At 45.5% G+C, this 12,134-nt stretch overlaps 1 long non-coding RNA gene across 1 annotated transcript in view; it reads right to left on the bottom strand.

Moving 5' to 3' along the window:
- LOC146177302 (uncharacterized) overlaps nt 1-12,134 on the bottom strand; it is a 64,895-nt gene that overhangs the window by 46,539 nt on the left and 6,222 nt on the right. Inside the window, exon 2 of the long non-coding RNA XR_014701299.1 lies at nt 8,121-8,203. This is a non-coding gene — a long non-coding RNA (uncharacterized LOC146177302). The remainder of the gene's footprint in view (nt 1-8,120; nt 8,204-12,134) is intronic.

The raw sequence follows: 12,134 nt of genomic DNA, 5'->3' as shown, positions 1-12,134 counted from the left end.
TGGACCAGCTTGTCTGATTCGGGGCGTCTTGCGTCGCTGACACGGCCGGCACATTTTCACATAATAAGCAACAACGGCAGGTAACTGGGGTCAGTAATATTTCTCCTGTATCCCACGCAACGTGCGCGGAAATCCGAGACGTCCCGCTGTCGGCTCATTGTGCAGCGCCTGCAGAATCTCGCGTGTGAGGTTTTTGGGCACAAAAAGGTGCTGCGCGGTTCTGTTCGCTGCGAAATTTTTCTTCACGGCGACATCGTTGTTTAAGGCTAATGACGATCAATGACGCCTGAACACTGCATTATGGAAAGCGAACTTTCTTTCTTCTAGGTTATCGGTCATGTTTTTTAACTCAGGGTCAGAGCGCCGCTACTGTTGCAAACCTTTTTCGTCTACTATGGTGCATATTGCACTTACCCACAGTAGGGTATTGACCAAAGTTCATTGAAGGTGTAAAAATAGAATTCATGTCGGTTTAGGTTGGTTTGTGGCGTTTAACGTCCCAAAGCGACTAAGGCTATGAGAGACGCCGTAGTGGAGGACTCCAGAAATTTCGACCACATGGGGTTCTTTAACCTGCACTGCCATCGTACAGCACATGGACGCCACTCCGTTTCGCCTCCATCGAAACGCAGCCGCAGAGGTCGGGTTCGAATCTGGGTACTCCGGCACAGAAGCCGGGCATCTTACCACTTCAGCATCCCTGCAGGGTTCATATCGGTTTAGGCTGTATCGTTCTATCATTGAATGCTATTCCTATCATCTCAGGTATTTTGCCGCACCAATTCCTAATTAATGTTACCTGTCATACAGGGTAAACCATGTTGGTGTAGTCTGTATGATAGGTAACATTAATTAGGAATTAGTGCGGCAAAATACTTGAGGTGATTGGAATAGCATTCAATGAAAGAACGATAAAAAATACCAAAATATAATTCAGACAGATCAGCGCTAGCACACAAATCTTCCGATAGCGATATTATTGCTAGAAAGTAAATAACATGCCGGTTTTAGGGCAGGGTTTCAAGAAGAGGAGGACACGAACAGTAATCGTGAATCCTAGGCGAGTAATAGGTATTTTTAAATAATATTTTGTCTGAGTAGCATACCTACTGCAGGACAGGATATGATGCTCAATTGTTTCCCCGTCATCACATGACGGACGCACACAGATTCTAAGGTTTGAATCCACAGCGACATAAATAACGATTGAGGCCAGGAATTCTACAACGCCAGAACGTCGTGAACACCTCACATTGCCTCGAATTACAATACCGGATATTCCAAAGGAAATTTCTCGCGCTTACCGATCCGACGGAAACGTCAAGGTCGTCTTCTTGAGGCGACGCATCAATGAAAGTTCGTGACAAGCTGCCTGCATGGGAATGTGGCTGCCGGACGTATATACGACTGTGATGTCGACTTCTTGAAGGTGCAGGCTTAATCACGCAAAGCGGATGGAGGTATATTTTAATTTGGCGAGTAAGCTCAAATCATGGTTATTGCTATTAAACCTGGATAGGTGTCCGTAGACATGAGGACGAAACTTTGTTTTGTTCCAAATGAGGGCAAGACTTTCTCCGTCAATGAACAGTTAGCTTCAGCTTTCGGCAGTGAACAGCCAGCGTGCGCAAGAACATTTTCCTGTCCGCCGATTTTATGAATCATAACAGCGCATAAGTCGACTCTGCTTGCACGGAATGTATTCTTGTCTCGGCATTTTCGCCGAGAGAGAACGAGAGAGAAGAGAAAATAAAATAGAAGTGTCTGAGGACATGAGGGGACTGTAAGAGAGCGCTTAGGTTCTTTTAAAAGCTTCCACTTCAGGTGTTTTTCATTTATAAGCCACATCTAACTTCGTAAGTTGCGTCAGTGGTTAAGCGATGCTTCGATCACTGTCCGCAGCTTTCCAGGCGGCTTCGATGCTTGAGGAGAAGGCAACGACGTCATTCAAGTATATTAGGCAAATCTGCTACTTCAAGCCAGTCTATTATTCTTTGAAACGGCCTTAGTGCAGATCAGAGACCGAATGGCATCACCTTGAACTCTGGCCGTCGGATATGATGAATGATGCGATCTTCCGCGATCTCTGTCGTCGACCTCAGTTTACTAATAGCTGCTACTCAAGTCTATCAATGAGAAGTACCTTGCATTACATAGCCGCTCCAATATGTCGTCAAGGCACCAAAGAAAGTACACTTCCTTCTTCGTTGTGCTGTTTGAACGGCGGCAATGAACGCAGGAGCAGATTCCTGTCTTTCTGCAGCAAAACGACTGATGCTGTCCAGGGCTCTTTGATGGCTGGATGACGTTGTCATGTCCTCAGCTCGCTCGCGGGTGGCTTGGCATTATCGCGACAATACGCGGTAGGGGTTTTGGCGAAGAGGTGGAACGTGTTCATCCGATATACTACGGTGCTTGACAAATGGTGTTTGTCCCACTTTCGATGCTGACGGGAAGTGCTGGGTGTAGCTTCGAAGAAGGCAGCGAATGTAGTCTCTTCTACTGTGACGTAATGACTGATTGATTTCAAACGTAGGCTGACGCATTTGGTCAGGTGCGCCTATTAGGGATTGGTTAAGGAGGGCGAATACATCTCATATGTTTGCTTATTCGTCGAGAAAAGCAATAGTTGTGCCATTGTTGACATGCCTGTATTATTCTGTGAAGCTTTTAACAGCACCTGAGCTTGTCCTTTCTCCAAGTGGGCGATGCCGAGACATTGTTCTTAGTGCAACTGGATGTTTCCTTTAATGACGCCTTCAGCGGTTTCGATTTCTGCGTTACCCACGCATAATAGGATGCTTGATCGAGGCGCCACAGTCATTTCTGAGTCGAGGGTGTTTAGAGCGAGGAGCTATGTCGACGGCGTTGTAGGAGGTATGGCTTTGTCCGCTGAGAGCGCGATCAGCTTGTTAGGATGTCGATGATCGCCCCATGTTTACTTAGGAAGTTCACACCCAAAATCATGTCGCGCGAACACTGCTCTAGAACCACGAAGCTTGCGTGGTAAGTACGCCCATTTACTGTTACTCTTGCAGTGCATCGCCCCGACTGAGTAATGAGGTTACCCCAGCGGTGCGAATCAGCGGGCTATCCCAAGGAAAACGGACACTGATGGTTGAATAGTCAGCTCGGGTGTCTACTAGGATAGTGACTGTGCGACGGTCCGGCAACTTCAAGGTCGCTCATTTGCGTCCTCATATTTCACGTGTACCTTGGTGTCCGATCTAGGCTCTCGTTTAATGCAATCATGGTCCGGGCATACCGTTGTCACTTCGTTGGGTGTCGGTGTCGGCTTGCTTTCTGGTCGTGTTGCTGTGTGTAGCGGCCTTTTCATTTAGAGCTTGGACGCGTGATCGTCGAGGAAGTCTTCATAGGGTGCGTCGTCGTAAAAGCGGCGTCGACATCTTGTCATCGTCGGTGAAGCAGCTTCGGTTTTTCGTCACTGAGCAACCTCACCTCGAAAGGTATCTGCATTTAATTTCCCCTCCGAGGACAAGGGGTCCTTTCTTGCACGTACCCGAGGCCAGGTGACACATCTCAATACATCCTACGCGACAAAGAAACCGATAAAGCAGCGTCTCGCGACAACGAGCATGAACATACAAAGAATGCAGAATATATACACGTGTCAGAATCAGAGTGAGAAGCCTGCATCAAGCCGGCTGTCGAAAAACGATTAAATAAAGATCTGAATGGTTTGCGGTGCAATCATAGCTTTCAAGAGCGTAATGTTCCCGCTGCCTCACGAACAATGCAGCGGGTTATACAATTTCAATTATTGGAGAAAGCATATCTCCTGCGTTCTAAGCCTTATCACCGTATAGATAGCTCTGCCATAATATATTTTTATGACACGCGATTAACTCTCCTCCCTAACATTCCACCCCCTTCATGGATCACTGCCTTGTCGTGGCGGAGGGGCTTGCGAAACTCGATGAAGTCGTGAGCTCACCTGTGTAGGGCCACCCAAGATAGACAGGTCACGCAGAGAGTTCTGACAAAATGTTATTCACTGGAGAAGGTAATGGCAACCCACTCCAGTGTTTCCTGCCAAGAAAACCCTATGGCCAGTCAAAATACCATTAATGATATGGCGCCGGAAGATGAGCCCCCAGGTTGCAAGGCGTCCCACATGTTACTGGGGATGAACAAAGGACGACTCCTAGTAGCTCCAGGACGAATGAAGCGGCTTGGCTAAAGCCAAAAGGACGCTCAGTTGTGGATGTGTCGGGAAGCGACCGGAAAGTCTGATGTTGCAAGGAGATATATCACATAGCAACATGGAATGTAAGATCCATGACGCAAGGTAAACTGGATGTCGTCAAGCGAGAAATGAAAATATTGAACATTGATATCTTGGGTATCAGCGAGCTGAAGTGGACCGGAATGGGAGAATTTAACTCCTGCGACCATTATGTCTCTTATTGTGGACATGAATCCAAGAGAAGGAATGGGGTCGCTCTCGTAGTAGACAGAAGAATGGGCAAAGCAGTGCTAGGGTACAACCCCAAAAACGACCGAATGATTTCACTTCGTATCCAAGGTCACCCTTTCAACATAACAGTTATCCAAGTCTATGCACCGACCACTACTGCTGAAGAAGCTAACGTTGAGAGATTTTATGCGGACCTACACTGCCTTTTAGACCGCACCCCATCATCAGACGTCGTTTTTCTCATAGGAGACTTGAAGGCTAAGGTCGGGAGTGAAGAAATTTCCGGAATTATAGGAAAGTCCGGTCTTGGTGAGCCAAATGAAGCTGGGAAGAGGTTAGTAGAGTTTTGTCAAGAAAATAACCTGACCATAGCGAATACTCATTTTCAACAGCACAAGAGGCACCTGTACACATGGACTTCACCGGACGGTCTGTACAGGAATCAGATCGATTATATTCTTTGCCATCAGAGATGGAGAAGCGCTCTACAAGAAGTAAAAACAATGCCTGGGGCCGATTGTGGCACCGATCATCAGCTTCTTGTTGCCAAAATTAAGCTTCGATTAAGGAAAACCCAGAAAACTTGAAGGCCTTGCAGGTATGATCTGGATCAAATTCCATTAGAATATGCTGTGGAAGTGAGGAATCGATTTCAAGAATTAGATCTAGAAGACAGAGAGCCCGAAGAGATGTGGACTGACGTTCATGATATTATACAAGAAATTGCTACTAAGGTAGTTCCAAAGCAAAAGAAATGCAAGAAAGCAAACTGGTTATCTGAAGAGGCTTTGTAAATAGCTGAGGAAAGGAGGATGGCAAAAGTTATGGGGGAAAGAGAAAGATACAAGGTTGTGAATGCGGATTTTCAGAAAATAGCAAGGAGAGATAAGAATGCCTTTCTGAACATACAGTGCCAAGCAGTTGAGGACAACAGCCAATCAAGGAACACAAGAGCTCTGTATAAGGCAATCAAAGATATCAAAGGAAGCTTCTGTGCCAAGCTGGTCGTGATAAAGGACAAACGAGGCAAGGACCTCACTGAAGCCTCCAAGATAAAGAATAGGTGGCAGGAATATACACAAGAACTGTACAAGAAGGACCCGAATGTGCAAACCCAACATAAGACGGTTGTGATTGCTGACCTAGAGCAGGGCATCCTGAAAAGTGAAGTTGAATGGGCCTTAGCCAGCCCTGCTAAGAATAAAGCTAACGGAATTGATGGCATTCCAGCTGAGTTGCTTCAAAACCTCAACCATGAGGAAGTTAACATTCTGTATACATTATGTCAGAAGATTTGGACAACCCTGCAGTGGACACAGGATTGGAGGAGGTCAGTTTACATCCCCATTCCAAAGAAAGGCAGTGCCAAAGATTGTTCCAACTACCGCACGATCGCGCTTATTTCGCATGCTAGCAAGGTGACGTTGAAACGCCTGCTAGGTAGGCTGCAGCAGTATGTGGATTGGAGCTGCCAGACGTGCAAGCTGGGTTTCGCAAGTGCCGAGGAACTAGAGACCAAATTGCCAACCTTCGCTGGATCATAGAAAAAGCAAGCAAGAGAGTTCCTGAAACCAATCTACTCCTGCTTTATTAATTATGCGAAAGTATTTGATTGCGTAGATCGCAGCTGATTGTGGCAAGCTCTCCAAGAGATGGGAGTTCCAATTCACCTCATCTGTCTACTCAGGAACCTATATGAAGGGCAAGAGGCAACAGTCAGAACTGGGCATGGTCTTACTGATTGGTTTCCGGTTGAGAAAGGAGTGAGGCAAGGCTGCATACTGTCGCCCTGCCTATTTAACCTATATGCTGAGTGTATCATGAGGAAGGCCGGTCTGGACGAGTCTTCAGCTGGAGTGAAGATTGCTGGAAAACGTATCAACAACCTTAGATATTGTATTATACAACTTTAATGGCAGAAAGTGAAGTAGAACTCAAGAGACTTCTGATGCGCGTAGAAGAAGAGAGTGAGAAGTTTGTGCTTAAACTGAACATTAAAAAGAAAAAGATTATGGCGTCTTGCCCTATCAAGCCCTGGAGCATCCAGGGACAAGAAGTGGAAGCTGTGACATTCTCTCTTCTTGGGCTCCAAGATTACCTCGGGAGGAAACTGCAGCTATGAGATTAGGAGACGCCTGCTTCTGGGAAAGAGAGAAATGGTTAGACTTGACCGCCTAGTAAAGAGCAGGGACATTAGTCTGCCAACCATGATCCGTATAACTCGTGCTATGGTCTTTCCACTTGTGATGTATGGATGCGAGAGTTGGACTGTGAAAAAGGCTGACCGCCGAAGAATTGACGCGTTTGAATTGTGGGGCTGGCGAAGACTCTTCAGAGTTCCTTGGACTGCCAGAAGATCAAATCAGTCGATATTGTAGACCATGAACCGTGGCTGCTCATTGGAGGGTCAAATTCTAAAGTTAAAGCTCAGCTACTTTGGTCATCTTATGAGAAGAGAGGAGTCGCTGGAGAACGATTTGATGTTGGGAAAGGTTGAGGGTCACCGGAGAAGGGGTAGGCAGCGAACGCTATGGCTGGATGGCATCCTCGAGGCACTGCAGATGAAGTTATGTGATGTTAGAAAGATAGTGAGAGACCGGAAAGCGTGGCGTGACATGGTCCATAGGGTCACGAAGAGTCGGACACGACTGAACGACTGAACTGAACTGAACTAATATTCCACAGCGCGAAACATTGACTGAGTGCGATATTGAAAGCTTTGATTCGAAGTCCTTATAAAGTTTTTGGTGTTCTGAACATATCTAAAATATGAGTGTGACGCCTTAGGTTTTCAGGCACACACGAATGATTTCCTTGAATTTTATTGATTTTTTATATTATTGTAGGTTGATGTCATTTATTAAACCTTTGTGCTCAGATACTAAGCATGCGCAAAATTGGATTTCCAATCGCAGTAGATTGACACCTTAGAAAGCATTTCTCATTGTTATATTGTTTCAGTTATATATATGACGAGTTTCACTTTAGCACAATAAGAGCATGATTGTAAAGTAGCTTTTGATTCTGATCGTTTTGACACTGGTGAATTTTTTTCATTCATTTAATGCATCACTTAATCAAAAATTACATTAATTTCGTTAACATATCCCCGCTGCTTTCACACAATAACTTCAATCACTAAAGCACAAATTAGAATTATATCTTTTACGTAACCCTGATTACAACGACTCGCGCTACGCACTATTACTTCCACTGACGGCAGCTTCACGTATGAACGAGCTGTATAAGCTATCTTTTAAAATTACTACTAGAAAGGACGTGGCGTATGCAACGTAATTGCTGACTACCGAAGCGCGCGCCTGGCGCATGGCTTACAGTCGTGTATCGTAGTTGTCGACCCTCTGCTGCAGAGAGTGTATTTTTTGAATGAATTGTACAACTTTACTCAAGTTCGATTTATGGAAAATGAAAGTCAAAGAAGCAGAATTTCCTGAAGACGAGCCGCTAACGGTACACTGTGACGGGGCGGAGATACAGCGCGAGATATCTGTACTTGAACGAAAGGAGCACCAGTGCAAGGAGAACGCGCTGCAAGTATGACCCCCATATTGCCAGTTTCTATTTTTCTGCCATAGATGGCGTTCCTCGTGAGAAGAATTAGCACCACCGCACGACGCTTTCAGAGCCTATAGGTCTACAAAAAAATATTACTCAAACTCACAGGCGACGGTAGACAAGTGTGCAAACCATGCCAGAAGTAGCGCGATGGCAAATTTCATGGCAGCGCTTCTGGGTACCGAGCACCTGAAATATCAGAATTGAGTGGTTAAGTTGATCAGTCAAGTTACAGGAACCTATTCATCAAACCACTGTAAAAAATAGCTCACTTCCCTTCAAAGCACTTTCATTTTTTTCAGTTGTGGGGGAACACAGATCACTAAAGAGCTGTTGTCATCCACGGTCATGCAAAGACGTGCAACGGTATAATTTAACCTTCCACGTTCTATGTTAAATCTATGTTCTTAAAAAAAAAAGGTCCAGGTTTATGGATTTGTTTATATATGGGCTGTGGAAAGCGCTAACCCAGGTAGACGTACTGTTTGTGGGTAATCTGTAATGTCTTATTTCTAGAATGCCTCCAATTTTTACATTCTTCTAACCGTGAAGAAAGACAATGCAGGTCTGGCCGTGCATCAATATAAAATTGTTTTATTTTCCTTGGCTATGACTGCCATAAGAAAGACTGACGCGTAAAGAATAAAATTCCGATGATAACTTCTTGTGTTCACGCGGTAATGTTACAAAAGGTCATGACAACATTTTCGAATATAAACTGTTTATTGCATCTCATTCCATCACGCCTAAACTTATTCTCAATGCGTCAGCTGAATCAGAACTGCCGACGCTTTAAATACTAGTATTTTTCTGACCAGCTTGCTGATGCGGCAAGCGGCGCAGCCGGTGACTACTTAGGCCGCATCGTCTCCTGCATGTTCTCTGCACGAGCAGCCTCAACCGCGGGTGCGTAGTTGCACGGTAATGTTGGCCAAACAGCAGTCATGTCGCTTGCCGAAGTCACCGCAAGCGGAGCTTTTCGTCGATCTCTTTAGCCCTTTAAACCTCGGTAATAGCGGCATCAGTGGGTGGGTTTCAGGTGTACGTCGGCGCCCGAGCACGAAAGGTGCGAGCTGCCCTACTCGAACAGCGTACACATTGTGCACTGAAGCACCTCCTAAAACCAACACATAAAATGCGCAATGTATATAGTGCCATCCAACGGCGCTCTAGTACAATCGTAAGGTGGCGCTCGACAGCGCAGCAGCGTAAAATGTGTAGGGCGCGGCGCACAACATCGAGACACCAAGCGGCAGCATAGTTTACGCTGCTCGTTGTCAGGCCCAAGTCTCGCCGTAACCGCATCATGAAAGTAGACGATGAGATCACGTGGCTTACAGCACCTTACGCCGCACGTTTACTGAACGGCCCTCGCGAGCGCGAAGGACGCCGCACTCCGGCTGTCTGCTTCTTCCTAATAATCGCTAGTTCTAAATTACTTCACATCGAAGCACAGCGGATGGCACTTTGTAATAGATCAGCGAGGCGTTTTAGTAAATGTACCCTCGACCATGAAAGTTCTGTGCTCACAGTCCCATTGTTTCGTAGTATAAAGGAAATGATTATTTTCGGCGACGCCTTCAGCGTACAAGAGGTTCCTATTTGAGCCACTTATTTCGAAAAAAAGTGCCTCTAGGGACTAAAATTTCTAAATTAGAATATGGTCCACTCTTATCAGCACGCCTACAAAACTGTAATATTTTGTACGACCGTGTCATGACCCCTTAAAAGGCCCTTTCATCCAAAAACGTTGGTGCTAGAGTGGCCGGCCGATGATAGTTATCGCCGAGGGTAGTAAGTGACTCAATAGTCCAGGCACTGCTTTGTCGTATGGCTGACAGTTTTTACGAGACGATGGAAATGGCGGATGTGGGAGTAACTGCCAACTCAGTCTTTCCCTTAGAATGGCGGGTGAAATTTACTCAAACACTGTGAATGATTCGTTCCTTTCCAGGTAGGGCATGGTACCTCTTCTCTTTATGCTTCTCTGAATAATTTACATATCTTTGAAGCTATTCGCAAATTTTCAGCGCCTCGTGCAATGCGCTAATAAAAAAGCGATGCAAAACGGAATCGTGAAACGCCTCCCACCGTAAGTAACCGCCATTTTGAAATACTTGTGGGACGTTAGAAGAGCACAAACGGCCGAGTTTTGTCTGTGATTCAGACAACAATTCAAAGGACATGTCTCTTTTTCTTTCGTAGATGATTCAAGTAGCGGTTGTCTTTAATGTGGTATTGCTTAATGAAAATGTGACTGCAAAAACGATATTTGTTCTTTTTGTTTATGCTATCGTATGTTTTCTTTGGCGTAGTTAAGGTACGGTCACAGACAGTAGGCTGCGCGGTTATGTTGATTCTTTAGCTTATTGACGACGGTTGTGGGGCATTGTTCTGGCGACGACACCTGCAAACCAAGAGAGAGAGAGAGAACTTTTATTCCTCCAACAGAGTGACTATCCCGCTCTTCGGGGGTTAGACCCGGAAGGTGGGACAGTCGCCTTAGTAGCAGGCCGGTAGTTCTTGGACTCCGGCGGTATCTTCGGCCAGTCGAACAATTTCTCTTTGGGCTCTTGGGTCTGAGCTTCACAGAAGGGTCTCCAAGGCGTCTTTAGTTATATTTTTAGCCCTGCCTGGTGACTTTGCACATTCAAATATTATGTGATCTAGAGATCCCCTATCCTTACATAGTGAACATAGGTCTGATCGTATTTCTGGCCATATATGGTTGACAAGAACTGGGTTCGGGTGTGTATTTGTCTGTAGCTTTCTTCATGCTACTGCATCCTTTTTGCCTAACGCGGAGTCTGGTGGTAGTAGGACCCTCCTGCTCAGTCTGTAGTGCAGTGTTATTTGGCTATAGTTAATCAGGTCCTCTTGTTTACCTTGCTCCGGTGGCACTCCTCCAGCCCGGTGTGTGAGATCTCAGGCTAGTTTGTGGGCCGCCTGGTTACCGAGCCCGCTTGCGTGTCCTGACGTCCAAACAAGGGTGACGTATCTTTCTATTCGCTTTTGATCGAGGATTCTACCCGCGGTCTTTGCTATTACTCCAGCGGTGTAGCTCCTGATTGCGCTTTTGCTTTCGCTGACTATGTATTTTGCCTCCGTCTGAGCAAGAGCCAGTGCTATTGCAGCCTCTTCCGCTGTCTGTATCGATTTTGTTTTTATAGAAACTGCTGTAACCGTTTCTCACTTGCCATTGAGTAGGACTGCATTCATTTTTCCTTTGCCACAGTATGCAACGTCTACATATGCAATTCTACCTGAATTTTCCGTCTCGGATATCCGTGTCTCTGTTTCGGCCCTTTTCTCTCGTCTTTTCTTATTATATTCAGGGTGCATGTTCTTTGGTAATGGGGGTTATGGATTCGTTTCCGGAACTCCACTCTCATTTCCTCTGTCGTGTCCCAGTATTCCTTCGGTTTTATACTTATTTCCCTCAATATGTTCCTTCTACCCTTAGTTTTCTCTAGCCTTCTTTGTTGTGTAGCTAGTGTTGCCTCAATTAATTCAACTAAGGTTTTGTGTATTCCCAGCATCATTAGCCTGTCCATGGAGGTAACTGCCGGGAGGTGTAGTGCTTTTTTAATGCATGTCTTTTTCTGCCTTTTTCAGGTCTAAGTATGGCGTGGCATACCCGACCCTGCTTATTACGAAAGCTTGTATAGGTTACTTTCATTAAGGCCTCTTTTTTTATTAGCTATTCTCCTTATAAGGTTTGTCGTTTGTATGACCTGTCCTTCCAGTTTCTTTATCATTTCTCCGTTGTACCCGTTCGTTTGGAGGACCATTCCTAGCACCCTCATTTGCTCGACTTTCGGGAGGGACTGCTCGTTCCTCCACTGCTATACGTCCACTTGTTCTTATTGCCTCAGGAGTTTGGGATTGTATATAAACAACTCCGATCTTTCTGAGGAACATTTCATACCCCTCTCTTTTGCATATTGTACAGTGTTGTTTGCTGCCTCTTGCTATTTTTGTTCGATTTAAGCATCGCTGACTTTGTGTGTCCAAATGGTTACGTCGTCCGCATATAGGCTGATATTTATGTCTTCTTTTTTCTTTAGCTTTTCTGGAAGTCCAGGCATAGTTATGTTGAAAAATGTGGGCGATAGCACCG

This window comes from Amblyomma maculatum, chromosome 10, assembly GCF_055883805.1.
Source record: "Amblyomma maculatum isolate TAMU_Amacu chromosome 10, ASM5588380v1, whole genome shotgun sequence".
Lineage (NCBI taxonomy): Eukaryota > Metazoa > Arthropoda > Arachnida > Ixodida > Ixodidae > Amblyomma > Amblyomma maculatum.
This window is presented reverse-complemented; position numbering and strand designations above follow the sequence as displayed.